The following is a 23686-nucleotide window of genomic DNA, read 5'->3' on the forward strand; positions in this document are numbered from 1 at the left end:
TTGGTTGACTGGGTTTTTTTTTTTTTCTTTCAACACTTTGAATATAGCATCTTTCTCCCTGCTAGCCTACAAAGTTTCTGCTGAGAAATCGTTGATAATCATATGGCAGCTCACTTGTACGTGACAAATAGCTTTTCTCTTGTTGCTTTGAACAATGTGATGTGTCTTGCTGTGGTTCTCCTTGGATTTGTCTTAGTTGGAGTCTTTTGAGCTTTTTGAATCTATATGCCCATTTCTTTCCTCAGATTTGGGATATTTTCAGCCACTATTTCTTCAGATATGCTCTCTACCCGTTTATCTTTATCTTCACTTTCTGGGACTCCCATAACATGTACATTGATCCTCTTAGTAGTGTCGTGTAAGTCCCTAAGGCTGTCTTCACTTTTCTTCATTCTTTTTTCTTTTTTGTTCCTCTGACTTAATTTCAGATGACCTGTGCAAGTTTGTGGCTTTTTTCTTCTGCTTTATCATAATTCCTGTTAAACCCCTCTAATGATTTTTTCATGTCAGTTATTGTATTTTTCAGGTCCAGAATTTTTTTTAAAGATTTTATTTATTTATTTATTTATTTGAGAGAGAGACAGAGCACAAGCTGGGAGAGGGGGCAGAGAGAGAGGGAGAGGAACAAGCAGACTCCCCACTGAGCGGGGAGCCCAGTGCGGGGCTTGATACCAGGACCCTGAGATCATGACCTGAGCCGAAGTCAGTCACTTAACTCACTGGGCCACCCAGGCACCTCTCAGCTTCAGAATTTCTTTTTCTTTTTCTTTTTTTTTTAAGATTTTATTTATTTATTTGACAGAGAAAGAGAGAGCACAATCAGGGGGAGTGGCAGACAGAGGGAGAGGGAGAAGCAGGCTCCCCGCTGAGCAGGGAACCCGATGTGGGGCTTGATCCTCGGACCCTGGGATCATGACCTGAGCTGAAGGCAGACACTTAACAGACTGAACCACCCAGGCACCCCAGAATAGATAGTTTCCATCTCTTTGATATCTCATTTTCTTCATGTATTATTTTCCTGAGTTCATTTAGTTGTCTATTTGTGTTCTCTTTTAGCTCATTGAACATCTTTTGTGTGTGTGTGTGAGAGAGAGAGAGAGAGCAGAGGTGAAGGGCAGAGGGAGGGGGAGAGAGAGAATCTTAAGCAGTCTCCACACTCAGCGTGAGTCCTGACATGGGGCTCAATCTCACAACACTGAGATCATGCCCTGAGCTGAAATAAAGAGTTGGACACCTAACCAACTGAGGCACTCGGGCGTTCCCTCTTTGAACATCTTTATGACAGTTATAAATTTTTTGTCGGGTAGTTCATAGATATGCATCTGTTTAGAATCTGTTTCTACAGTTTTGTGTAATGGCCTTTTGTTGGGCCATGTTTCCCTCTTTCTTTGTCTGCCTTAAAATTTTTTACTGGGATTTTAGCATTTGGTAAAACAACCACCTATTCCAGTCTTTGTGTACTAGATTTGTGTAGGGAAAGACCTTCGTCAGTTAGCCCAGCTAGGGATCCTAGGATCCCTCAAACCTTTTCTGATTTCTTGCTCCCCCTGATGTCTGCCTACAAAATGGTATGTCAAACATACCATTTACCTCTTTTTTTTCAGTGGCTTCCAAACTCTGACTCCAGTCTGGTCAGTGCCAAGTCTGGTGAGACATAAATCTGTCCTTCAGAGAACCTTCAGACAAGCCAGAATGTTGGGTGCTTTGTCCATCCTTATTTCATCCAGAGAGAGGAGTCCTGGTTGAGGGGTTTTCCTCCTAGTTGCTCCATGCTGTGCTGTGGAGGGAGAGGGGTATCAATGGGCACATGAGTACAACAATTTCCCCTCCCCGTTTGCTGAAATCTCCTGGTTTTACAATGACTTGGGGCCTGTAGCTTCTCATGTGGTCTCTGGAGTTCTCATGGAAGTGTTCTGATCTATATGTTACGAACGCACTTTCTCTGTTGAGGAATGAGGGCCTGTAACTTCCTAGTCCGCTGTCTTGCTGATATCTTTCCCTCTAATGCTTATCTTTAAAGCATTTTCCTTTGCATTGGCAATAGGAAGAAATGGAAGCTGCCGTGAAGTAATCGATAGATATTCTGGCCAAGAAAACAAGATTTAGAAATTAAAAGTACCAGTATTTGGTAGACTGTAATAAGTGCTCAGCCTATAAATGCAATAGGAGCTTAGAGAGGAACTTCATAAATCTTGAACCTAGAACTGGACAAATAATAAGCTTTTGTGGATGGTAAGCTCCCTGAAGGCAAGGACCATGCCTTTTAAAAAATATTTTATTTATTTATTTGTCAGAAAGAGAGAGCACAAGCAGGGGGAGCGGCAGGCAGAGGGAGAAGGAGAAACAGGCTCCCTGCTGAGCAAGGAGCCCAATGCGGGACTTGATCCTGGGACCCTGGAATCATGACCTGAGCTAAAGGCAGACGTTTAACCAACTGAGCCACCCAGGTGTCCCAAGGATTGTGCCTTTTTCACTATAATGTTTCCAGGGCCAACAGAATACCTAATAGTTATTCAGATTATTTACTGAACAAATAAATGAACCAGAAAGGAGGATAGGCCCTTCCTAGAGGGGGGCAGTATAAGCAAAGGGGAGAAGGCAAGGGTGTGTTTAGTGTGTTTGCGAGGCAATGGATAGTTTAGTTTGTTTACATTGGAGGAAGCGTACAGAGATACTCAGAAATAGAGGGGTCAGCTGATAAAGTCTTAAATCTTAAGCAGAAAATAGTAAGGTGCTGTGGACATTTTGGGGGCATTTACTTTTGGAAAGGGCTTTTTGGGTAGATTGGGTGGGAATTATTTTCCATCATGAAGGGAGAATTTTTAAAGTATGAGTGTTTGACTTGATGTGAGTACATAGAAGATAAAGAGAAAGGAAGGAATCCTCGATGAGACAGAACTTTCTATTCTTGGGTAAATGGGAAAGTGATGGTGCTACTCATGGAGATAGGGAGATCAGAGAATGGAAGTGGTTTTGTTTTGTTTTTAACTGGAAAAACATCTCGAGGTGTCTTATTTCAGGTCTTTTAGGTACTGGTTTGTGAATAATGACTTAGTGTTCTCTATGAGCCAAAAGACCTCCTTTTTCAGCTGCCTGCCACTTCCTCTGTCTACTCTTGTTAACTTTCTTCCTACCTGTTCAATTTATATCATTTCATAAACTTTTCCTACCTTTTGTTAACTTGGATTCTCTGGTTCTTCAAACAATAGTTGTGTGTACATCCTAATGCCTTCCATTTTCCACACATGAGTAACCTTGCAAAACTCAATTGCAATCAAGTTGGCTTTCGTGACTGCATTTCAGAATCTTGTAACGGACATGTTAATGGCACAGGCATTTCTCTGAGCTGGCTACAACCTCCCTTGCATGCGAAATGTGTACTTGTCTCCTTCCATCTGTTCACCAAGCCATCCATAAAGTATTGTTAAGCCTTTGCCACTCTGGGAGATACCAAGTAAGTGTAAGACATAGCAACCCTGTAGTAAGCTGTGTTCTCCAACCTAAGGACTGCACCCTTGATGGTGGGTAAAGACTCAGATCGAAGACTTTAGTGGTGGTTTGGTCTCAGGATGGTGCATCTCCCCAAGAATCACCACCACTTCTTTCCCTTGCCACCCTCCTCTCCCCATTATTACTGTTGAATTACTTTTTTTTCCTTCCTATATCTTGGATACAGTCAAGTGTGACAAAACTTGAAGATAGGCAGTACTACTTTTGAATCCTGATTGAATTCTTTTCTAACTATGTGTTCTTAAGGAAGTGATTTAACATTTAAGAAAGCCTCAGGATCCTCATATATCAAATGGGAATAATGGCATCTTGCTGTTTCAGGCCTAGAGAAGTTGTGAAAAATACTTGATACTTGGTGTACCTTAATAATTACTATTGCTATTATTGTATAATCACCGTTCACACTTTGTCAACAGCGTGGGAGCCTTCTTACATAGTGTTTGATGTAATGTTAGAGTGAGGTAAAATATGAGAGTCGGGAATGAAGTGGGTAGTTATAAATTTGAGAATCATAGGGTCAGACATCTCAAAGACATGGAAAACCTAAGATGCCCTATACTACAGAGAAACTCATGAACACCTTAAGATAGGACACGTTTCTTTTAGTCATCCATGTTGATTTCTTCCTAGTGATGGGCATGTGTGTTTTAGTATTTTTAGCTATTCAAATATGTGAGCATTTGACTTTTTAAAATTTTATTTATTTATTTATTTATGAGAGAGAGAGGGCGCAAGCACAAGCTGGGGGAGAGGCAGAGGGAGAAGCAGACTCCCTGCTGAGCCGGGGGCGGGGGGCGATGCAGGACTTGATCCTAGGACCCTGGGATTATGACCTGAGCTGAAGGCAGACGCTTAACCCACTGAGCCACCCAGGTGCCCCAACAAACAGGGCTTTAAAGTCAAATGCTGGGCGCCTGGGTGGCTCAGTCGGTTAAACGTTTGCCTTCGTCTCAGGTCATGATCCCAGGGTCCTGGGATGGAGCCCCATGTCGAGCTCTCTGCTCAGAGGGGAGTCTGCTTCTCCCTCTCCCTCTGTCCCTCCCCCCTGCTCTAGCTCTCTCTCTTTCTCTCTCAAATAAATAAATAAAATCTTTGAAAAAAAATAAAACCCTGTTTGTTGATATGTTAGTAGACCTGCTAATATATTCAACACATTTTTCTAGTTCTGTCTCATTTTAGCATCACCGACAGTGTTTTGTGAAGAGGACAGAATTCTACAATAGCTTTTTAGGAGACACTGCCAAGACAGTTTTGAAATCAGACACCGAATTGTCTGGGCCAGGTTAATAAATGTTTTCCAGATTAACTGTTAACCCTGCTCTTTATCACTTGGCCCCTTATAGTGTATAGAAGTCTTGCTACTGTTTCTTTTTTTCCTTGAACCCCTATGTGATAATTTTGTCCACATCTGCCTTATTTGAGCCCGGATTCTCACCTATGATGTATGGCAAGTATAAGGGAATTCTCGATCATACCAATGAGAACTAGTGAGAGAGAAGCCTTGCTGTTTTTCATGGGGAATTTTTTTGTACTTTTTACATTTCAAACTGGAGTCACTTTCCAAAACCTTATATTGTTAGAGTATGGAAGAACCTTTAGAGCAATGTTGGAGGTTGGTGCTTAAACATTTTATCACCTATTATAACTCTTAAGTTATTAATCATTTATTTCAACTATGAGAATTAATAAGGAAACATTTTATATTAAATAAACAAAAAAATTTACTTCCCTAAACATAGATCTGAATTTTTCATTAACTAGAGTTCAAATCAAAGGCAACCTCCAACCCCCTTTCCCCCCAAAAAGGGAGGGACAGAAAAGGTAACTGGAAGTACCACATGATATTTAATCACAAAAGAATAAAAGAAATATTGAATTATGTTTATTCTAGTGTTTTAAGGTGTCAGAGTAGTCAATCATTTGAGTTAATTGATATTTTATAATATTGCCAATCCTATTTTGACTGGTTCTGTGCCTAATCCATACTTCTTGGTACATCATAGGTGGACCTCAATAATATTTATTGACTGAATTAATTTGTAGTGATAAAATATTTGTTGCCAGAAATGCCCTTTCAAGGAAGCTGGTATCTGTGAACAACACAGTCCTCATAACAGTGAGTTTCTAGTTGAAAGAAACTAACTTCTTTCAAATATGTCACTTTTTTGGGAGCTATCAAAAATGACATTCTTACTGTGCTTGCAGGAAACACACCGTGTATGTGAACTATCTAGAAAGCCAACTCTTTTTAAACATTTGGCTTTTTTGCCAGCACATACCCAGTTTTGCTAAGACATAGGCATTTACCAGTACATACATATGTATGTATATGTATACATATATAGCTACAAAAGCATGAGAGTCCTGTAAAATGTCCTGCAAAGGAACAGGAGCTGGGGAGGAATCAGTGATGTGAGCAGTCATCACAGAACTTCAAAAGATCATCGTCTCTGTGTAATACAGAACAGTTCAACTTATCTGTCAAAGTGACGGAGCTCTACCTAGGATTAAAAAGACCAGCAACTAACATGAGTAAAAGATGCCCAGGAATGATTTGGGATCAAGTTCTTAGTTTTTGTCTGTATGAAGAGCCCTGGGTAAGGAGTGGTGAAAAGTGGTGCAGCCTTTTCTTTAAGGAGCTTGGAGTATGGTGAGGAAACTAGATAAACAACTGAGGGTTGTAAGCAATGAGAGGCGTTCTTTGTTTGTGGGTTGTTTTTTTTTAAATATTTTATTTATTTATTAGAGAGAGAGAGAGACAGCCAGCGAGAGAGGGAACACAAGCAGGGGGAGTGGGAGAGGAAGAAGCAGGCTGCCAGTGGAGGAGCCTGATGCGGGGCTCGATCCCACAATGCCGGGATCACGCCCTGAGCCAAAGGCAGACGCCCAACGACTGAGCCACACAGGTGCCCCATAGAGAGGCGTTCTTTGAAGGAGAGATTCAGTGTGCAGTGAAGTGGTCGGGAAAAGCCCAAGGACAGAGCAGACAGGCTAGTATTCCAAGGAAGTCAGTACTATCAGGATTTTGAGTAAATGGTGAGCAGACCAGTCTGGTTGTTTGCATGCAAAGAAAGGGTTCGAGATAATACAGAAGCCACTTTGGGGTCAGATTGTTTGAAATACTTATAAGGGTCTGGCTAAGGGACTTGGGCTTTATCATACAAATAGTGGCAAACTGTTAGAGGTAGCAGTTGTGGGTTTTTGTCGTTGTTGTTTAACTTGGAGCGATGGTTAATGTTAAGTATGGATTTGGAAGGTCAGAAGGGCTAGTGGTGAAGGGAAATAATCAGTTTACTTCAAAAATACTAGCATCACTTTTTGTAGCCATAATGTAGGTTATCTTGTTTGGAGTTTCCTATTATACTCCGAAGTTCGGTCAGCCTGTCAGAGTAACACCAGTGTATCAGAATCTCCTGGCTGGCTGGCATGGTGCTGCATACTGCTTTCAAAAATACTAATTGCTTGCGAATCTGTTCTGTTTACTCCACTCTTGTCTCTCTTTGTACCGTGAACTTACTATTTACTTAAATATTTTCAAAAGTATAAAACAACAAGGAATTTCTGCAGGGGTTAAGGTAGACACTGGATTAACAAGACAAATTTCCCCAAAGTTTGAAGACCTGTGATCACTGGGAGGAAATGTGGGTCTTGGTTTGAAATTAGCTACATCTACCACAAAAACAATCCTAAAGAGTGCCTAGAAGAGACAGCTTATATAGGTAAGTTTTACCAGACCTTCATGAAACAGATGAACTGTGGAGAATTAAACTGTTTCAGAGGAGAGATAAAGAGGTGAAGCTACCCATCTCATTTTTTTGAGGTTAGTGTAATTTTGTTATAAAAACAGGAGGATGACAGAAGAAAATGAAAGACTAATCACATTTCTGAATATGAATGAAAATTCTGAATGAAATATTAGCAAAGTAAATGTATCATATTAAAATGCAAAACAAAACATGATGAGATTTTTTTTATCATTGTATGCAAGGACGGTTCAATATCAGAAAATCCACCACTGATATAATCCGGCATATTAATTTTTAAGGGGGTATGGTCATATAATTTTCTTAATAAGTTCCAAAGAAAATATTAGATGGAATTTAGTATTTAGTCTGATTAAAATTTTCTTTTTACCAAACTAGAAATAAAAGGGAACTTCGTTAACCCAAGTTTAACCAAAACTTCCTATGATAGATATCATACTTAAAACTGTATACCCATTCCCTCTAATGTTAGGAACAGGACATGGTGCCTACTATCATCTTACTATTTAGTAATAAATTGGAGGTCCTGGTGAATGCCAGAAAAAAAGAAAAAGAAATAAAAGATATGGATAGAAAAGAGAGGACAAAGCTGTCTCTATTTGAAGAAGAAGTGGTTATTCAAAGAAAATTCAAGAGAATTGACAAAGTATTAGAGCTAATAGCAGAGTTCAGCGATTTTGTGGTTGAACCATATGAACTTAACATTTTTGTAGGTAAAAACAGTCAAATATCAGTCATTTCATATGATTCAACCTAATAAAAGTTAGTCACATCAATAGCTATTTATTAAATGTATACTTTTTAAAAGATCCCATTCACATAGCCATAAAAAACTGTCAAATATCCAGGAAATCTCTAAATAATAAATATGTTAGTCTCGTGGAGGAAACATATTGCAAGACCTGAATAAATAGAGAGATACTATGTTCATGGATGGAAAGACTTAACTATCATAAAGAGATTAATTTGCCCCAAATAAGGTTTTATATTATTTTTTAAAGGTTTTAAGTTTTATATTTTTAAGTAATCTCTATACCAAACATGGGGCTTGAACTCATGACCCCGAGATCAAGAGTCACACGTGCTATTCTGACTGAGCCGGTGAGGCGCCCCTCCTGAAATAAGGTCATTCAAGGCAATACCAATCAAAAATTCAAAAGGATTTTTAAAAATAATTTTGTAAGCTGAACCTAAATTTTATATGGTAAAGAGGCAAAAATGGCTAAGGCTGCATTGAAAAAGAATTGTTGAAGAGCGGCGGTATAGAATGGCAAGATTTGTGGAGCTTGTCTCTGTAGTAATCAGAACAGCGTGGTTTTGGTAAGGGACTAGTCAGATAGGCCAGCTGAACAGAATAGGAAAATAAATCCAGATGTATTTTAATAAGCTAAGTGTAAAACTTTAAAACTTTCAAAAGATACTATAAAGAGAATATCTTTATTATTTGAATTAAGAAGGGATTTCATAAAATATAAAATCCTAAATTGCATCCTGTGATTGCATTAACTAAATCTTATTTAGGACAAAAGATACCTTAAACAAAAGACAAGCAACAGACTAAGAGAGGATATTTACAACGCATCTACTCAGCAGAGGTGTTGTATCCAGATATATAAAGAACCCATTTCATAAAGAAAAGACAAACAGCGCCCTCCAAAAGTAAGCAAAGGTTAGTTGATCTCTTAGAATATGTAATGCCTATTACTTTATTTCTGCCAACATGGCTACGTATCTGTTGATAGCACCTTCAAAGCTGTTTAGTTCTTACTGGTTCTGGTAAGTTCTCATGTGAGTGCAGGGTGAGTGGTGAGTGAATGTTCAACATTAGGCTAGTAATCAAGCAAATGAAAACTAAAACAAGGAGATATTTCACATTAGATTGTAAAAATCTAAAGTTCTGACAGTAGTCAATCATATTTGGTTAAGAGCCGGCTTTGGAATCTGTCTTACAGCTCAGCCATGTACCAGCAGTGTGACCTTGGAGAGGTTTCTTTACCTCTCTGAGCCTTTTTATTTTTTTATTCTTTTAAAAATGAGTTTAAAATCGCTTACCTCATCAAGCTGTCAGGAAGAATCAATGTGCATTACATTTGAGAACAGTGCCTGGGTATAGTAATGTCCAATGAATGATAGTTCAGTTATTTATAATGCAGGTTAATTATAAAAATGCAAAAAGTATCTAGAAATTTCGTCCGTGTTCTACTTAGAGAGATCCTAAATAGAGAACTACCCCTGAAATTGCCAGTTAGCTAGCTTCTTGCTAACCCCCGCAGAATGCATTACCTTGGTGAAGTCATAACGAGAGTCTAGACCTTAACTCTAAAGGTTCAAAACCTCAGTTTTGTGAGAACACGATATGATGTCCAGTTTCTTGGGAACTGACTTATGTGGCCAAAACAATTAGAAGATTCATTTACAGTGAGAATATAACTGTTAAGCATAGTAGTATTTGAACTTGGTGGTTATTACATTCTCTCCCTGAAGGCAAGCTACATGGAAGATCATTTTTAGTTTTCTGTGCAACCAGTTAATGCAAAGGAAGTCTGCTGAATGTTTTTAGTGATTAATGGTGTCTGGCCCTATTTGATATCACCAGGCTCAAGTAGTTGTATTTACAGCCTGGGAGCTTGTTCCCCTAAGTCATGTAGAAAGAGCATTGTTTCATTATTACTGTGAGGATGCTTCCTCTTACCTTTGGTTTGTAGTCTGTGGTCAGGCATAGGCTTATATGTCCAGGACAGTCATATTCTTCCTAGCTCTCTGAGGTTATACCTGGGTCACGTTGATTGGGTGTGGGGGCCCCAGAACTCTGCAGTCACTCATACCTCAGGGTTTTGGTATTTTTAACAGATGGATTATTGTGTTTATTACTTTTTTTTTTTTTTTTCCCTTTCTAACTTCAATCTCAGAAGAGAAATCCTCGTCTACTCTTTTGGAGACATTTGATATTATTATCATGTGAGAACACAAAGTTCCTTATTCCCTTTTTTTTTTTTTAAGATTTATTTATTTATTTGAGACAGAGAGAGAGTGTACAGGGTGGGGAGGGGCAGAGGAAGAGGGAGAGAGTCCCAAGCAGACTGCACGTAGAGCATGGAGCCCAGCACAGGGCTCGATTTTACAACCCTGAGTCGAAACCAAGACTTGGATGCTTAACATCCACCCAGGTGCCCCAAAGTTCCTTATTTCTGGAACCTACTCAATGATATCAACACCTTAATGGTCCTGCCTTCCTTCCTATTAAAGTCCAGGGCACATCTGGACCTTTGTGAGGTATTTTCTTTACCAGCAGACTCATAAGCTGGACTCTAATTGGAATTAGTAATGCATTAAATGGTTTCTTAGAGGTCTTTTGGTTGGTCTCTTGGAATATTATTATTTTGCTTCTGCCAACATTAGATATTTTTTATCAATAGTTCCTTGAAAGCAGTTTAGTTCTTATTAGTTTGGGTAGGTTCTCATGTAAGTGGTAGGTATAGTGATGATGTATATGTTTTGATGAGTTTGCTATAGCTGAGTTAGGTGGTTTGATGGGCACTTTATTTACCCTTGGCTATAGCCAATTAGTGACCACTAACTTAAAAATAACAAACTGAAGGGGCACCTGGGTGACTCAGTTAAATCAGAGATGAAATCATCTCAGGTCATGATCTCAGGGTCTCAGGATGAAGCTCTGTGCTGGGAATGGAGCCTGCTTAAGATTCTCTCTTCCTCTCCTTCTGCCCCCCCCCCCAAAATAATAAAAATTAAAAATTAACAAACTGAAATTTACTAAGAAGTCAGGCTCAGACAACACATGTTCAAAAATGAAAGGTTCAACTTTAGAATAATTACCTTTCTAGTTACTCGTATATATGAAAAGCTAATGAACTGCATACATCCCTTGTTTCATTATACCTCACTGATATAATTTGGTGGTTATGTACAATGTTCAGCGCAGTTACCACAGGAAACATGGGAGGGTTGCTGGAAAAAATTATGAAATTGTGAGGCTTATTTTTTGTGTTCTTATATATTTTGTTTTAGGGTGCTCCCTCGGTGCCCATTACCCCTTATGGCTCAAGTCTTCCTTCTGTGGGGTCTCAAGCAGCGTTTCAGACTTTCTCTCCCTCTTTAGTTTCTTCCTCCCTATCTTTATCTATACAGCACCCTGTCCCTCAGAGCTCTGCTTCCCACTTCCTGCTATGGTAAATTAATCTGCACTTAGTTGTTAGCCATTGATTGGCTTTATGTGTTTCCCTTATAAGATTCTATATTTGCCTTTAATGAGGATGTCATTGTCTTATCCAAAAGGTGGAGCTCACTGGCAGGGCAGGAGGGTTGGTATCTTTAAAATAAGAGCAGAGGTGGCTGGGATTTGTGGGATTTAAACTACATGAAGTTCATTGCCTGGGTGTGTACTGGCCGTCTTTTCTCTTATGTCTGCTTACTATAGTTGAGTTTCCAGAAGCACTTCTGCTTTATTCTTATACGAGAGATGAGGGTTCATGCACAGTTCATGTCTTTGAAAAGCCTTCTATGCCTTATTTGAAAGAAGGCCTCTTTTATATTTTTGCCATGCAGCACATTCTGTGGGACCTGTAAATATTCAATGGGTATACCCCCACTGGAGAGGGAGCAGAGACTGATTCTGCTTCTTTCATCCAACTGCATTTCATGGTGCTGTGGGTTTGTTTCTAACCTTTTAATTGGACTTGTGCTTTCCTTGCATTGTGTTGCTATTAAAGGTCTTGAAGACTTAAGAAAAATAGGTAATATTAGAAAGAAATCTTTAATTTGCTTGGGGAAAATGGTGATTTTTCTTATTTTTAATGTAAAAGAATCATCTAATTTCTTGTTGAAGAGTATTTAATTACAAATGCCTTATTAAATGAAACTGTCTGGATAAAATCAACATCAGACAACCAATTACTGTAAGCTGCTCAGTTAGCCAGCCCAACTTTAGGCCCTGTGGAGGCAAAAATAACTGATAGGTGATAAGGTGGCCAAGTCAGTCAGTACTTGGCTTAGAGGCATGCACTTTCAGAGTACAGTTACATGGCCATTTTATTCGAGCCTCCCTGAAGAGCAACTCCTTGGAGTAGATATTATCACCTCCGATTTTACAGACTGAGAAACAGGCTTATAGTGTGGTTTCTGTACTTGGGAGTGGTATGGAGGAGGGTCCTCCGCCATTTAGCCGATTGCCTTCAGTGCCCCCTAGCTCACTCTCACACTCACACTCCTTCAGAGAGGTTGATTGGGTGTGGAGAGATGGGCTGTGCTGACCAGTAAACTGGAGTAATGTGAGGAGCTGTTCCACGAAGGAAGGGAAGATCTCTTGAGAGTTGGGAAAGGCAAGAGCCTGCCCACGGAAATCACGTCTGTGGACAAATTTTGGTAGTGGCCCCTGGGGAAGTAGAGTAGAAATGACCTTGGTACCTTGGCTGATACGAAATTTCACATGATCGACACTTGACCAATGGAGGCTCCGCTATGTCGCCACTCTGCAATAAGCCGGAGAGGTCTGCACTTTGCTGGTCATAAGCTCAAGGGGAGGGAGTGAGGGGGGTTCCCTGTGCAACCATTAGTGCTACTAGAATAGAATTCCTTAGGTTCTCTGTACACCATAAATAACATCCGCCTGCCTGTGTGTACATCTTCTTTTCTAATGAAAACATCATAAACCATGGGTACTCTGTGCTTTTCAGTCATCTTGCTGACGCCTGAATTTTTAAGACTGTTGAAACAGTCTCCTCAGTGCCATATCCTTTTTAAAAATAGATAACACATGATTTCTTTTTCCCAGAAGGTACAGAGGTTGATGACTGAGTCTCCTCTCCATCTCCACCCCTAGTTTGCCACTGCGGGGTGCGTGGTGTTACCAGTTTCTTGTTTAACTCTTACTGCATGGGGGGGGTCGTATATGTATAGTTTTTTTTTCAACAGTCATGATGGTACATTATATCCACCATTCTGCCCCTTTGTTTTTTTCGCATACTATATTTTGAATTGTTGTGCAAATAGGTCTGCCTCTTTATAAAACAAAGCAAAATGAACAACAACTGATGGTTTCCATTGTATGGCCCATTTATAATTTATTTAATCTGTTCTCCATTAAAGCGCCTGAGTGTTCTCTTTGTAGCTTCCAGTTTTCTCCTTTTGTGTGTATGTAACAAATACCCCTTTGTATTTGGCCCTTCTTTCTAGACATTTGTCTTCTTTGCTCTTGAAATAAAGTGCTTAAAAATTGTGTCTCCACTCATGCAAAATATGATGGGCCTTTGTCCTGAAAGATGTGCTTTGGTGTATTGATGGGGAAGGCCTGGAACTAAATATACCGCTATCATTTTAAGAAACAGGACATTAGGAAGAGGAGGTTCCCATTTCTTGGAACAGCCACTGAAATAACTAACACTGGCATCTAATCCTGACAATCCATTTCTAAATTCTAGTCAGATTCATTTTCCATTCACAGAAATTGTTCTTTTTTTCCTTTTCCTCTACAGGCAGTTCCTAACGTATATGTGTGTCTTCCATACAAATGGCCATGTGTGGAAAGCCCTCTTCAGCCACGTGGGGGAGTGGGAGGAGGGAGATTTCCCAATTTCACTGCCTGGACTGCAGCTGGGAGAGCAATTCTTGGCATTTCAAGTTGCAACTTTGAATTAATTTTCTCAAACTAGTACATTTGGTAGTTAGCTTCCATCCTGGTAGGGCTAGCATTCTAGTACTATACTGGAGATACGTGATGGGCTGTCACTGGCGCTGTTTATAACATTGCTGCTCTGAGAAGACTACTCCCAAGTCTCAACTGGAAAACAACCTGTTGGTTGATGTTTATGAATATTGGATTGGATCCAGTTGGCCAAGTTTTGCTTTGCCAAACATCATGTGGCCCGGGAGTGACCTGTGTCTGCCCGGGTTCGGAGATTTGTGCTGTTTGATGAGACCACAGTGAGACTTAGGAAGGCACAAGATGAGCGCCTTGACACCTGGATGATCCGAGTTAGTGAGGAAGGAGCAGAACTGTGAAAAGGTGAGGGGTTTTTCTTTTCCAATAAAGGAAGAAGTTTCAGGGAGAAAACATGAGACCGAGCAAGAGCATTTCAACAGACTGACTAAAGTGACTTTGTGACCCCAAAAGACAGAGATACTCAGGAAGTTCTTCTGGGCAAAAATCTGGTAAAATTTTTGAAAGCAACTTTGGGGGGGCCTGCAAAGAAGTTTGCCAGCTGATCCTAAAGGGTATATTTAAGGCCCAGACCAAATGGTATTCTGCCAGCCATCTTCTGTGACTAACGCTGCTGAGAAAAACTGCTTTGATTTGGTGTGTTTGTGTGGAGTGAGGAGGGTGCATTTCAGAGTAAAACTGGATGTGATGGTAAAACGATGATAGAGATGAAAGGTGTCCCAGAATTTCTCTAGTTCGTGATAGGTTTATGTCAAGGTTTTCTTTTGCTACCAGAGAGTATATTCTTTATTGTCTTAAAACAATTTTTTCAGAAGATTTTATTTATTTATTTTGAGAGAGAGAGAGACAGCACATGAGAGAGCAGGCTGAGAGGGGAGGAATGGAAGGAAAGGGAGAGGCAGGCTCCCCGCTGAGCAGAGAGCCTGAGGAGATGGTAAGACTGGGGGCTGGATCCCAGGACCCCTGGGTCATGACCTGAGCCAAAGGCAGACACTCAACTGAGCCAGGTGCCCCTGTCTTAAAACAATTTTTATGGAACTTTGTAAGCACACCCTAAAATAAAGAGGATAGTATTATGAGCTCCGTGTGCCCATCAACTAGCTTCAACAGTTATGAATGTTTTGACAATGTTTCTTCTATGTTGCTGCCACTTTCCCCCCCAGGATAGTTTAAAGCAGATTCCATTCATCATAATATTTCACCTATAAATACTTGAGATATCTCTAACATATAAAGACTAAAAAAAGTATAACCACCATACCACTGTCACATTAAACTAATGATTAATGTTTTCTAATACTTAGTCTGTGTTTAAATTTCTCCAGTTGTGGTGGAGAGGAAAGGATTACAAAGAGGCATGAAGAAATTTTGGGGGTGATGGATGTGTTCATGCTTTTGATTGTGGTGATTTTATAAGTATATACCATATGTCAACAACTTATCAAATTATGTACTTTAAATATGTGCAGTTTATGTCACTTCTACCTCAGTGAAACTGTTAAAAAATATAGTGATGTGGGTAGAGGCAGACAATATTTTAAAGAATTTTTCCCCAGTTTTCTGAAAAACATCTTTTTATAGTTGGTTTGTTCAAATCAGGATTTAAATATGAACCACACATTAAATGTGGTTCATATGTCTCTAGGTTTCATATAGTCTATAGTAGTTCTATCCCTTTTTTCTTGATGCCATGTATTTGTTAAAGGCTTCAGATCCTGACCCCATAGGCTTTGCCACACCCGGGGTTTGGTAATCCGGCTAACTGCAGCCTTGGGGTAGTGCGTTCTGTCGCCCACATTTCTCACACCCCGGTAGCTAGATCCAGATGCTTCCCTGGAAGCATTTGTTCAGTTCTTGCAGCCAGAGTACTTTATAGGTGATGCCACTGTGAACTCTTTATTGCATCCTATCAGCGTGTAGCCTGTGATTGTCCTGCTTTTAGTGTAAAACTGACCAGTGGAGTCAGGTGATGTCATCCTTACCCACCCCGATAAAGCTTCCTGGTAACTTTCGCCTAGTAGTGTAAGGAGCTGCTGCTTCGCTCCGTTATTTCATTAGGGGTAAATTGCTCACTGGGTGTGTGTTTGTGTAATTTTTAATAGCTCTACTAAGGTGTAACTTACATACAATAAACTGCACATATTTAAAGGGCACAATCCAAGAAGTTTGGGCATACATATACACTTTGACATATGTATACATTTCTGATGACTGCCTGCCTGGCTGCTGTGGAGAACCTAGTGTTTTTGAGGCATACTGCAGGGAACAAACCCTGATTCCTGTGCTCAGATGTTTAAAGGTTAACGCTGATTCTCTCAGTGGTGGCAGTCGAAATTTTCCATGTGGCAGTGGAGTAGAAGAGGAAGCCTTTAGTTTGGACCTTGCTTTAATACTAGCCTGTTAAGTAGACCACGCCGAAACAACATCAGGTTGTAGCAGATAGGCCTCTTTGATTGGGAGGTAGCGTAATTACTAAGCTCTGAATTAGCCTTGTTTAATGCTTACACAGCCAACCTGGTTATCCTCTATTCTTGGCTGCCACTTCTCTGGGGAGTCACAGGTAACATTTTAAGAGCACGTGTGTGCCCATGTGTGTTTTCCCTGTGGATTCAGAATTTCTTGTGAGTTCTCTTTTTTGGCCACCTTGTCTCCAGTCTACTATAGTCCTGGACAAGGGGTTAAGTTTTAGGCACAGGCCTCTTTGGCAAGAGCATTAGGCTAATCAGTCAAAAAGTCGGATCTGTCGAAGGCCAGCTAGCTTAGCATTGTTCCACAGATGGCATCTCTCTAACTCCCATCACTCAGCTTTTCCATCTTGAGCAACTGGAGACCTGGATGAAATTGTATATATCTCAGTCCATGATCGTCACGGCTACCAAACAAAAAGCAAGACCTGTTCAGTAGCTTCATTTTGCAAATACTGTTAATAGTAGTACACATAATGCAAGTGTCAGAATGTGAAAACTCAACCTGAGATGGAGACTCTGCAACGAGATGGAAAGATTTTATATTCAAAAGTACTTGTGGGACTCGGAATATACCAAAAATTGTTGAGTTGTATGGTTTTTTTTTTTTTAAGATTTTATTTAATTTGAGAGAGAGGGTGAGGGAGAGAGCGAGCGTATGCATGTGAGAAGGGTGGGAGGGGGAGGGAGAGAAGCAGACTCCCTGCTAAGTGCAGAGCCCGACGTTGGGGCTCAGTCTCATTACCGGAGACCATGACCTGAGCCCAAACCAAGAGTCAGATGCTTAACTGACGAGCCACCCAGGTGCCCCGAGTTCTATGTTTTAAATGAGTGAATTTTATGGTATATAAACTGTATCAAATAAAGTATTAACAAGTATTTGTGAAAATTAAAATACATTATAGAAATGATACTGAGCATTCTAGGAATAGATGAAGACACTGAGAAGAGAGCTGAAGGCAGAATCTTGAGGAAAGTGTACAATTTTAAGGAAGAGAGAGACACGAAAACAGAGAAGGTGTGATTTTCAGACATAGGAAGAAAACCAGAGAACAGTAGCCTAAAATGCAGGCTAATGAACGTAGCTATACGGAAATTGCCAGTGACCTTTGTGAAAATAGTTTCCATGAAATGAATGTGTTAAGGAGTGAGCTGTAAGATGCCGCTGCACATTACCTTGCCAGAAATGAAATGGGCAGAAGGAGGAAGAGCCCAACAACAGTGTCAGTGATCCTCTGGAGACAGGGCAGACTTTTGTCTATATGTCTCTCCTTCTCTGTCTAGACAGGAGCGACTTGGGCATGTGTGTACCTGGAGAGAAAGGTGAACAAAACAGAGCAGAGACTGAAGATACATCCAGTTCTGGCTCTTACTGTGGTCAGAGAAGTTGGTGTTTGGTACAGAGTAGAGCGTTTGTTCCTTGATGGTTGTGCTGTCCTTGTCATTTTCCTGCTGGGCCACAGGCACAGTCCCTTCCCTGGGCAAAGCAGGGCTGTGGGCCCGGGCCAGAGCTCCCTAGATGAACCCTACTCCTTTCTAATCCAAGAAGGCAGGTCCTAATGCAAGTGCGAGAGCCATTATCACATGGGCATAACCTTCAATCTGCTGTCACCCGAGATTAGACACTCATTCCTGAACACCACTCCTTGATGGCCGAGGCCAGGTGAGCAGTGACACAGCTCACGAGGCTCGGGCACACCCAGCATAGCGGCCATACCATTACCTGTGGCCAAGAGCTGCTGCTGCTTCCCTGGCCGTCCATCCCGGCTCTCGGGTTAGAGAGCTAAAGAACACATTTAGTCACAGCCTCTGAAACCCTCTGGGAGAGTTCTGCCTCCCTGGGAGTCTCTGAGCCATGCTCTGACCTATAAGTTACCCTTCTCCTCCACCCCACCCCACCCCCGGCCACCCCCACATTCAAAAAGAATGGGAGAGGGGGAAAGGGGAGCGGCAGTGTGTGGGGACACTACCCACTTAGCCACATCCCCACACATACACTGCCTTAGCAGAGGGCCTCTTCTTTTTTTTTTTTTTTAAGATTTTATTTATTTATTTGACAGAGATAGAGACAGCCAGCGAGAGAGGGAACACAAGCAGGGGGAGTGGGAGAGGAAGAAGCAGGCTCATAGAGGAGGAGCCTGATGTGGGGCTCGATCCCATAACGCCGGGATCACGCTGTGCCACCCAGGCGCCCCCAGAGGGCCTCTTCTGAACACTTTCTTTCACTAACCTCATCCCTTTGAGGCTCTGCTGTGACTTTTTGTTTTTCTTATTTTGTATTTATTGTTTCTGTCTTGTTTTTATTTTAACCATCATCTAAGAATTCAAAAGGCTAGTTTCATTGTATTTATAATACAGCCTTTTAGAGCCTTGCATAATACTCTAGGATGTAGCATTTTTCCCTTTTGGGTTATTAACTGTATCTTTCATCTTTTCCTTAACTGTATATTGGTATTAAATTATATTTTCCCATATCTCTCAGAAACAAAATGTTAACTGAAAACAAAATACATTTTTAATACTTATAAAAATGTATTCACTGTGCCTTTTCAAGGAGTCTTTGCGAGTTTTGTGGTACATGCAATTTAGGGTACATTTAGTAAGTTGAAGGGTTAAAATACCCTGCGCTGTCGCATATGGCAGTGAGCAGAATCGCAGATGTTGATGATACCACGTAATTAGTATTCTTTTATGTAAATGAAGGCTGTCAGCATGTTACCATAGTGTCTACTCTCTCTGAAGCCGGAATTTATGCCACTTGGTCTCACCAAGACCAGGCAGGATTATTCCACTGTCCTCAGTTAAGAACGAAAAAGAAATCAATATGATGAGAGAGAGAAAAGAAATGGAAATCTCCCCAAAGGAGATTATTTTTTCCTATTTGGTTTTTGTTGATTTCTACCCCAGAAGTTTTATTCTGATGATGCAGTTACACATTTAGAATCAGCTAAGAAATTTGCTACATGAGAACAATTGGACTTGTCCAATTAAAAGACAATCATATTTTTAAACTATAGATTTCTGAAAGATGATTGTAATATTCAGTCATGTCATACAGAGACTTTTAAAAAAAATAATGGGATAAGTCTAGAAGTTTCTTACCAGAACAAAAGGCATGAATTGAAGATTTCATTAACTTTTAATTTAATATTTAGTGATACTAACTATAGTAGAATGCTTTTAAATAGTGATTATGTCTTTTAGCTCCAGTTGATTCATAGTTTTAAAATATAATTATAGTAATTAAAGAAGCAAAAGCTAATATTTTCTCAAGTTTACCCCATATGCAGATCAATCCAGGGTGTACAGGACAGTCATTGAAAGTAGCTGATCTGCTTGATGATGGAGAACTATTAAGGCACATCTTGTTCTTTGCCGGTTACACTGCACATTTATCTCGTGGATATTGGGTACCTGTCACACTGGGTGATGTCTGTTTTAAGTGGAAATGTTAGGACTATTATGAGCTTTGGGAACTATGAAGGAAAAGTTGTACATGTCAGAAAAATGTAAAATAGAATTCTTTATGCCTGTGGGTGTTAGGCTTTGTTTTTAAATAAAGTGGTTAGAGTATGTATGAGAGGTAAGTTAAACACATTGTCTTTCTCGAACTAAGTATACCTGGATTGTGTTCTCTTTATTCTTTATCTTGTATGTTGGTTAAAGGGCTTTTTTCTTTTGTGTCACTTTTGGGTGTTTTCCATTTCTCTAGATCCGGAAATGTTTTTTCTCTAGAGAAGCTAGTCTGCCTAGCTTAAATCACTGTGCTGAGGTGCAAAGTAGCCCTGTGTTTTCCTGAATGGATTTACTCTGCCATATGGCAGGTTAGTGAGTCACCACGACAGATTTGTAATGGGAAAAGGGCTGTGCAGGAAGGGATGTGCGTGATCAGCAGATTTATAGATCAGAAAATGAAATCGGAAGAAAGAATTTCCAGAGTGCCCTTTCCGTTTGATAGCTCTCCATGGAGAGGGTGTGGAATGGTTTTTTAGTGTTTTTCTATTTTGGCTTTTGGTTGTTCCAGCATATTTTTTTCTAGCACAGGAATTGATTTTGCAAGGCATCAGTGTTCTAGGTGTTGTGTTGCTGTATTCCTGTTCATGGAGATATTCTCTTTATAGGACTTGAAGCTGTGATGTGTTTCATGTGATAAGATCTCAGTAGCGATTAAATTCCTGAAGACACATCAAAGCTCCTGTTGGCTAAAATGGGGATTTGCCAGGTTTTGAGTCATAAGAAGAGGCTATTCAGATATGATTCAGCGAGTACTGACTCTTTCAAAGGAAAGAAAACAAAAAGAAAAGCCAAATGAGCTGAAGATCTGTGCTATCCAGTATTGCAGCCACTAGCCACATACAGCCACTATTTAAATTTAAATTAAATTAATTAGAATTAAATAAAATTAAAAAGTCAGTCCCTCAGTCTCACTAGCCACATTTCAGGTACTCAGTAGGCACACAAGGCTAGTTAATATGGTATTAGGCAACACAGATAAATTATATTTCCATCATTGCAGAAAGTTCTATTGGACAATATTAGTCAAAGCGGAAGATTTTGAGGAAGAAAATGCTTTCTTTAGTTTCCATGAAGATATCTTCATCCCTAAATAACTTACTAGATTAGAGCAGTGGTTCTAAGGTTTTAATGTACAAGTGAGTCATCTGTAGGGGTTATTTAAAATGGAGCTTTGAGACTCCTCCCTAGACTCTCATCCATCAGGTTTGGAGCTATGACCAGAAATCTGTACATATATATAATATGTATCCTAGGGAATTCTGATGCTGGTAAGTGGCTCAGGAACTACATCTTTAAAAATACTAAGTAAGTGAGAAACTTGGGAATTGCTAGTCTCTTGACTCCCCCCCCTTCATTCTTCCATTACTGACTTTAATTTGTGTCCCCAGTAATTGGTTGTAAGCATCATGTGTACCCAACTTGAGCTCCTGATCGGTAATAAGTAACAAAAAGAAAATTCATTTATTTACCATCTCATCTTTTAATGTATGTTCTATAAAAAGTAAACAGAAATGTTTATTTCAGTACCATTCTGGACTGTGTGGGAGGGTAATTCTGACAGAACACCTTTGATCACTGAGATTTGAACACCCGCAAAATTACAAAGGAGTAAAAAAAGAAATAGAACACATGGTCCTCTCTGTGAAGATCATATCTAGTTAGGAAATGGATAAATATATCCAGAGACCTGACTTAAAGGGCACTTAGTAAAAAAAATTAATAATTTGAAAAATAATGTAGGAGAAACTAAATCCTGAAAGAACTCAATGGAAAAGCGTGATCCAATCTGATTGAAAATAATAATAATAATCTAGGTTGCTTTCCTTTGTATGATCTTAAGAGCTTCTTATCTAGGGACTTGGCCTTTGCCAATCTGAAATGGGCAATAAAAAATGGGAAGGATCTCTAATTTGGTCCCATGGTATAGTTGTGGGTTTTGGCAATAGGACCATGCCAAAAAAGGCATCTGGAAACCAACTAAAGGGACTACTCAGAGTGTACTGGATTTAAAACTTCTCTGGGTGACTCCATAATCATGGAACTTCATTTGCTCACAGAAATGAAAGTGGAGAAGAAATGAGGGTGAAGGAAGTTCACTTTATAAGAGGAACTACCTTAGGAATTTCAAATACTGGTCCTGGGAAAGAAAAAAAAAACTGTCAAGGTTCCAAAGAATACAAAGTTTTCTTTTAAAATAATTGTCTAGCCTCTTCTTGAAGAAATTGCCCATTAGGCTTCTCTGAGGAACAATATTGAAGAAGCAATGTTAGGAAGACAGAAAGAAAAAAAAAACTCAATATGTTGTTACTTTTTTATTTTTTAATTTTTTTTAAATTTTATTTATTTTTTTAAAGATTTTTATTTATTTATTCGACAGAGAGAGACAGCCAGCGAGAGAGGGAACACAAGCAGGGGGAGTGGGAGAGGAAGAAGCAGGCTCATAGCGGAGGAGCCTGATGTGGGGCTCGATCCCAGAACGCCGGGATCACGCCCTGAGCCGAAGGCAGACGCTTAACCGCTGTGCCACCCAGGCGCCCCGTTGTTACTTTTTTAAAAAGCATTTTCACATATATCATCAGGAAGACTTGCTTTTTTTCCCTTTTTGCCACCACTTGTCCTAAGAGTCAGATCTAATTCTGTACTTACCTATACTTTCAGTAAAGAAAGTAAACATTTCCCTACCCTTTCTACAAGACGTACATGTTCTTTTCACATTGTCTTAGTCCGTCAGGGTCGCTATAATAAAAATACCATAGACTGAGTGGCTTATGTACAGCAAACATTTCTTACAGTTCTGAGGCTGGGAAGTCCAAGATCATGGCACCAGATTTCATGTCTGGTAAGGACTTCCTGGTTTGTGACCATAATGCTGGCTTTTCGCTATGTCCTCACATGGGTGAGGGTGATGGAACTGTTTTGTAAGGGCACTAAAAATCCCATTAGTGAAGGCTCATCCCTTGAGGGTCACCCCATTCAGGGCCTAATCATCTCCCAAAGGCCCCACCTCCTACTACCATTACCTTAGTGAGGTGGGAGGTATTGAAGCATGTGAAAGGGGGGTACACAAACATTCAGACCGTAGTAGACCTATAAAATGTTATTAAGATTGGGGTGCTTAGCTGGTTCAGTTTGTAGAACACGTGACTCCTGATCTAGGGCTTGTTTGAACAGCATATTGGGCATAGAACCTACTGAAAAGTTATTTAGATTGAGGCTCACACACTACCTCCTTAGAGAGGTTCTTTGGACTCAAGAAAATAAAAATGGTACTTTGTACTATAGAGGACTTTGTCTTTCTTACCTTATCCTGTTACCTCTGCTTTGAAATACATTGAAACCGACAGCCTTTTTGAGGGCCTTCATCTCTCACTGGTACATGAAACATGTCTCTCCTCCCCTCTGTCCCTTTTGTGCAGACAACTAGGATCTTGAACAGTACAAGATATGGAGGCTTTCACTTCCAGGACATCATCTGTTGGTTCAGAATACAAGTCTCTTTCCCCTGGTGGAACTCAGGGTAATGCCATTTCCTCAGGAAGACAGATCAGCCTCACCTAAAAATTAGCTGATATTCAAGAACTATCACAGGCTTAGAAAATGTAAAGATTCAACTTGGTGCTAAGCCCTCCCCCCCAGTATTAATTTCTTTTTTTTTTTTAACTTCCTTCCAAAGGAACCAATTTTGAATTGAAAAGTAATGAGCATTGAATTGAAAATGCCAGTTGCAAGCCTTTTTTCTAGGAAAATATTTTGGCTGA

The 23686-nt window shown here is 40.0% G+C and overlaps 1 protein-coding gene across 4 annotated transcripts in view; it reads left to right on the forward strand.

The window, feature by feature from the left end:
• Positions 1–23686, forward strand: part of USP49 (ubiquitin specific peptidase 49) — an 85735-nt gene that overhangs the window by 51030 nt on the left and 11019 nt on the right. The window lies entirely within an intron of this gene.

This window comes from Ursus americanus, chromosome 29, assembly GCF_024610735.1.
Source record: "Ursus americanus isolate L20-20 chromosome 29, mUrsAme1.1.p, whole genome shotgun sequence".
In the NCBI taxonomy this organism is placed as follows: domain Eukaryota; kingdom Metazoa; phylum Chordata; class Mammalia; order Carnivora; family Ursidae; genus Ursus; species Ursus americanus.